At 37.9% G+C, this 6,702-nt stretch overlaps 1 non-coding gene across 1 annotated transcript; it reads right to left on the bottom strand.

The window, feature by feature from the left end:
• Window positions 1-345: 345 nt before the first annotated feature.
• TRNAC-GCA (transfer RNA cysteine (anticodon GCA)) lies at window positions 346-417 on the bottom strand. The gene has a single exon. It is a non-coding gene; the product is annotated as a tRNA-Cys (tRNA).
• Between the last annotated feature and the right edge of the window lie 6,285 nt (window positions 418-6,702).

Genomic DNA, 6,702 nt, shown 5'->3' with positions numbered 1-6,702 from the left:
GCTTTTCACATTAGGAGAACAGTATGGTTAGAATACTGAAGGCATTGAGAGTGCATACTCTGAGTTCAGATCCTGAACCTGCCCTCTATAGCTTTTGACCTTGAGCAAATTACTGAGGGTCTCCTTGTCTCAGTCTCTTCATGTAAATTGGAAATACTGACAGTATGTATCTTGTAAATTGTGGTGAGAAAAGGAAGAGATAATGAATGTAAAGAGCTCAGACTGGTGCCTGGCATCTACTAAGAATACAAAAAACATTAGCTATTATTCAATCAGCCATGAGCCACAAAAGATAATAAAGTCAAAGTCAATTTATATTTTTGTAAAGCAAAAATAAGAAAACATAGGGGGCACCTGGATTTGAACCAGGGACCTCTTGATCTGCAGTCAAATGCTCTACCCCTGAGCTATACCCCCAGTGAAAAAAGCTTGTTTTTATAGTCTATCTATCTCTCAACATGCTGGTTCTAAAAACTTCCAGTGACTCAGGAGAGCTATAATTAGAGAGAATGTTGCCTGGAGGGAATCTGGGCATTACATGTTTTAGAAGAGGTTTCTTATGAAAAAAGACAGGACTCCTGAGAACTAAGATCTCAGTGCCAAGAAACTCTTTTTAACTTGCTAGTACCCAAATCCTCATTCCTGTCCACCATATTTCACGTAAAGCAAACCTCGGCTCCAGTGAAAAATCATCAGGTTCTCCACAAATGACAACATCAATATAATACAGATGATTGGACTCCTGCCTTGCTTCCTTTAGCCAAGGCTCCTAGCAACTGAGATTCTCACTCCTCTTCATGACTTCACAGAACTGAGCTCATAACTGGCACTCAAAAGATATTTGTTTCATGAAACTGACTTTGGAAAACGCATGTATAAATGAAGATTTGTGTGAGATAGCTTTTCCAAGCCATAACAGTAAGATGATTTTAATCATACAAAAACAGATGGTCAGTGAGTTACACTCTTATGTAACATAACTTGCCTGAAACCTGGAATATTTTCAATTCTGAAAGGTCATTTAATAAAGACTAACAAGGCTCCAGACAAGAGCCTCTTAATCAACTAAGTAAATTATTTATCCTGGTCCTAGCACCAGAGATTCCTTTTCAACTTCCAAACACAACCACAATTACAGCAACCTGTATTTCCTGACTTCATAAACATCTACTCTCACCCTAATAAATTCTACAGGTGCTTCTCATGAAAATCTTGCATGTTGGGGCCTGTTGGAAAGTCTCTCTTCTACCGATTGCCCAGATCACATACATTACTCGGGCTTTTCCAAAGAATTCTAAGTTTGGAAAGGTCATTTTGTGTCAGGGCTACGGTTGTTTGGGAGCCTGGGAGAGGGGAGAGACTTCGTTCCATTTTTTTATTCCCATGCCTCAGGCTAGAATTGGGAGCTGAGAATCACAATGCAAACTCTGCTCACTGTTCTTTTCTCACCTTGGATATCTGGTGGGAGCTGAGATTTTAGCAATAACAGATGTACTGTGTGTTTCATATACCTTCCAGCACTGGGAAAGGATTTAGGCATCATTTATTCCAACAATTTCTTTTTCAGACTAAGAAACACAGATTGAGAGATGCTGAAGAGCCTTGCTTAAAAATCACAGGCATATCGGTGGCAGGATCTAGACCAGGTCTGCTATACTTAGAGCTCTTTAGAGTCAGGGGCCCTTTGGAAACCTTCACCACCTGGAACGATGTAGGTGCCCAAAAAATGTTTGTGGGATAAGTATGAGACTGTAGTTATACATAAGGTGTCCAGCCATCCTGGTTTGCTGGGGACTATCCCAGTTTTAGCACTGAATGTCCTACATCCCCCAGTCCCAGGAAATGCCTCAGAAATCTGGGTTGATTGTCATTTTTTGTCACCCACGGTATTTCCCAAACCTAATCACTCACTTTCCACTATCACAGTTTTTTACATTTCTTCATATCTCCTATACTAGTATTTGCTTAATATTTGTCTTGAATTCAACCCACTGTTTTTTATTTAGCTTCATTCTAAGCAAAAATATCCTTGAAATCATGCCAGTTTTATTTCTTTCTACTGCACATTAAAGTTAATACATAACTATTAAAATCTGTTTAAATTGTATTTAACACATGTTGCACTCACATCTTGCCATACGTGCTTCTAAACGCTTTTTAAAAATGAATTCATTTAATCCTCAAAATAATTCAGTGAGGGAGGAACTATTACCATCTTTACTTGACAAATGAGGAAACTGAGGCATGATAAAGTTAAATAACTTGTCCAAGGTCACATAGCTAGTAAGTTTGTTCATATGTCCCCAAATTCATCTTGGAAACCCTCAGTGGTAACTACAATGTGAATGCTTATTTTTTCTTTCAACTTGACTGGACCACAGGGTGCCCAGATATTTGGTTAAACATTATTTTGAGTGTGTTTAGGAGGGTTTTTCTGGGTGAGATTAACACTTGAATCGGGATGATGAGTAAAGCAGGTTGCCACACCAATGTACTCAGACCTCATTCAATCAATTTAAGACCCAAATAGAACAAAAATGCTTAGTAAGAGGAAACTCTTCCTGCCTCACTGCTTTGAGCTGGGACATCAGTCTTTTCTGGCCTCCAGACTCAAAATGAAACATCAGCTCTTCTTGGGTCTTGAGTCTGTTGGTTTTTGGACTGGAACTACACCATCAGCTCCCTAGGGTCTCCAGCTTGCTAACTACAGATCCTGGGATTTCTCAGACTCCTTAATCATATGAGCCAATTCCTCATAATAAATCTCTTTCCATATGTTTATGTATATGTATGTGTATGTGTATATGTATGTGTATGTGTGTGTGTGTGTGTGTGTGTGTCTGTGTGTGTGTGTGTCTGTGTATGTGTATGTATTGCAGTCAACCCAAATGTACAATTGACCCTTGAACAAAGTGGAGGTTAGGAGTACTGACCCTGTGCAGTCAAAAATACACATATAACTTTAGACTCCCCACAAAATTAACTGCAAATATAATAGCCTACTATTGACTACAAGCCTTATCAATAGCATAAACAGTTGATTAACACATATTTTACATGTTATATGTATTATATACTGTATTCTTACAATAAAGTAAGCAAGAGAAAAGAAAATGTTATTAAGGAAATCATAAGAGAAAATACATTTACAGTACTGTACCTTTATTTATTGAAAAAATGCACGTACAATTGGACCCATGCAGTTCAAAACTGTGTTGTTCAAGAGTCAACTGTGTGTGTGTGTGCGCGTGTGTGTGTCTGTGTGTGTGTGTGTGTGTGTGTGTGTGTGTGTGTCCTATTGGTTCTGTTTCTCTGGAGAACTCTGACTAATACACACAGCATTACTCTGAGAAGAATAGTCAGGCCTGCACTAGCCTTGAGAATCCTGTTCATATTTGTTGTGATTTTATATACCCCATGAGGCCCAGAACAGCATCTGCCACAAGAAAGGAGTTGAAATGACCTGCGCTTATATTCCTAACCCTCTACCATCATGATGTCACATATGTGAAGTTGTTCTTGGAGTAAAAACATAAGCAAAGTTAATATGTATTTTATTTAAAAGGTATATAAGCCAAACAAACAACTCAGCCTGAGTTCCAAAGCCTAGCTCTCAAAGATTTTCATCAGAGCTACAAAACAGGAGGGGATTAAGCACAAAACATCTTGCACAGCTCTCAGAAAAATTGTGGCAATCATTAAAAATATGGTCAATAAAAGGACTTTGGAAATTGAATCCTCCTAATATTTCTAGATTCCACAGGACTATCTCATAATGGGAATTAGCACAGCAAAGGAAACAATCAACAAAATTAAAAGGCAACCTACAGAATGGGAGAAAATATACTCAAACCATATATCTGATAAGAGTTTAATACTCAAAATATACAAAGAACTCATACAACTCAATAGCAAAAACAAGTAATAAAATAATAATAATTCAATTAAAAAGTGGAAAAAAACTTAAATAGATATTTTTCCAAAGATGACATACAAATGACCATCAGGTACAGGGAAACGCTAACCAAACCCACTATGAAATATTACCTCATAACTGTTGAGATGGCTATTATCAAAAAGAGAAGAAATAATAAGTGTTAGTAAGGACGCAGAAAAGGGAACCCCTGTGCAGTATTGGTGGAAATGATCATTGGTACAGCCATTATAGAAACGGTATGGAGGTTCCTCAAAAAATCAAAAATAGAACTGCCATATGATCCACCAATCCCACTTCTGGTAAATATCCAGAAGAAACGAAATCGGTATCTTGAACAAATATCTGCACCCCAATGTTCATTGCAACGTTGTTCACAATAGCCAAAGCATGGAAACAACCTAAGCATCCATCAATAGATGAATGGATACAGAAAATGTAACATTTACAGTTACATACACAATGGAATATCATTCAGCCATAAAAAAGAAGGAAATCCTGCCATTTGTGATAACATGGGTGAAGCTCGAGGGCATTATGCTAAATGAAATAAGTCAGACAGAGAAAGAGAAATACTGTATAATCGCACTTATATGGAATCTAAAAAAGTCAGACTAATAGAAGCAAGGAGTAGAATGGTAGTTGTCAGGAGCTGAGGGGTGGGGGAAATGCGGAGATGTTGGTCAAACTGTATAAACCTTCAGTGATAAGATGAATAAGTTCTGTGGACCTAATGGACAGCATGGTGATTATGGTTCATAATACTGCATTGTATACTTGAAATTTGCTAAGAAAGTAGATCTTAGATGTTCTCACCACCAAAAAAAATGGTAATTATGTGAGGCGATGAATGTGTTAACTAACTTGATTATAACAGTCATTTCACTATATATGTACATCAAATCATCATGTGGTACACATTAAATACACACAATTTTATTTGTCAATTATACCTCAATAAAGGTGGAAAAATTAATTTTTTAGTAATTAGAACGATTTTTCCCTTTATATTAAGATATCCCTACTTCATCAAATTCTTTTTCATTTTTTAATCTATACTTTCCTCCACTGTAAATGGATGTTATAATTAGAAGATCTCCTAAATCCTTTCTAATCCTCACAATCAATGACTTACAAATTCAAAATTTACCTTCTTATGGGAGACAAGGCTAAAAAGTACAAGTATGGCCAAAAAATAGCAGGAAAAAAATGATTAAACTGTGCTGGTTGTTTCACAGTGTAACATAAAGAAGGAAGGGAATATATCTCTCCGTGGCCACAAGATTCACCATCACACCTAAGACTTGCTCCTTCGTGGTGGGAAGAACATTGGGCTGACAGTCACCTCAACTCTGCTCAACCAGTCTGACCCTTGGGCAAGCTCCTGAATTTCTTTGGACCCTTCAATCTTCATCTGCAGAGAGAAAGAGCTGGGATTGAGGATCCCTCAAGACCCCTCTGACTTCAAACATTCTGTTCTAAATAAAGCTTCTAAATATTACCCTACATGCAGTGAGAGATGGAAAACCTTTAAAGGAGCTGTAAGTAAATATTTCCAGAAGCAAATACTCAGACTGTTGTACATTTTCAAAGACCTTTCAACATAGACACAGCTGTGTGAAAGCATATTCTGGAATGAAGCACAGAGCAAATTTAATACTCAATCACTGTCACTCAATTAACTCTAATTTTTAGCATATTTACTTATATTGTTTTTGATTCTTTATTTTTCTTTTGATAATTACCCTTTTTTTTTAAACGTATACTGCCTCAATCCTACTTGGTAGGTGAAATACAAGTATAAACTGTAAGGAAATAATTAAATAGTCTAGTAGCTCTGACGAAAAACTACCTCAGTTTAAAACTCCTTTATGATGTCACCTGGGGACAGCAAGTTAATACGTTAAATTAATGCTTATGGGATGAATTCGGCTCTCAAAGGGCCCTGATTTACTTCTAGGAAGTTAATTAGGCTTGGAAAAAAACTAAGCATAAAGTTTTTGTTAACTTGGTGGAGTGAAATAGCTTCAGTTCTTTCCTTATAAGAAAATTCCTTTATCTGTCTGGGTTTTTTACCCTCTCTCCCTGAGCTAATGAACACTTAGGCCCAGGCCCCCACTTTGTGTGAGGAGCATGAGACACTAATATCTGTCTAGTCCCTTCTGCATGGTCTGGGGCTGTATGTCTCACCATCACTATTCTCTATGCCCAGAAACTGCCAGATCCCTGCTCCAGAACCAAACCCAGGGGCCAGAGCTGTGCTCCCTATGGACAGGTGGCCCAAGTATTGGCTGCCTCCCTTTCCAAACCTCCTGGCATTATGTGTGAGTCCATTTATTGAGGACAAGGAAGGATAACTCAGAGGATAAAACTAAAAGCCCAGAAGCAAGAGTCAGAAGCCATGAAAGATCATCCTCATGTACTAGCACTAATAAGGAAATTAGGTGCTTGTTCCTTGCTGGATTTCAGAACTGCTATGGACCAGTGGCTGCTGTGTGCCTCCTTTTTTGTCCCTCTTTGAATGGGAGTGTCTATGGAGGTTATTCTATGCCTGTCTCCCCATTGTGGGACAGATAATCAGTCTCTTTAGTTCACAGGTCTTCAGATGGAGGAGGATGATATTCAAGGAGATGGATTTAAGGAAACAAACTTTGGGAGCCTCTTTTGCACCCTGACCTCAAGTCTGAACCTGATTACATAATGGGATAAGATTTTTGTAGGATCTTTGGAAGACTGAATGTATTTTGCATGTGGTTAGAGGATAGATT

The sequence above is a fragment of the Cynocephalus volans genome, chromosome 11 (genome assembly GCF_027409185.1).
Source record: "Cynocephalus volans isolate mCynVol1 chromosome 11, mCynVol1.pri, whole genome shotgun sequence".
NCBI classification, from domain to species: domain Eukaryota; kingdom Metazoa; phylum Chordata; class Mammalia; order Dermoptera; family Cynocephalidae; genus Cynocephalus; species Cynocephalus volans.
Note: the sequence above shows the minus strand (reverse complement) of the source record. Positions and strands in the feature narration are given on the sequence as shown.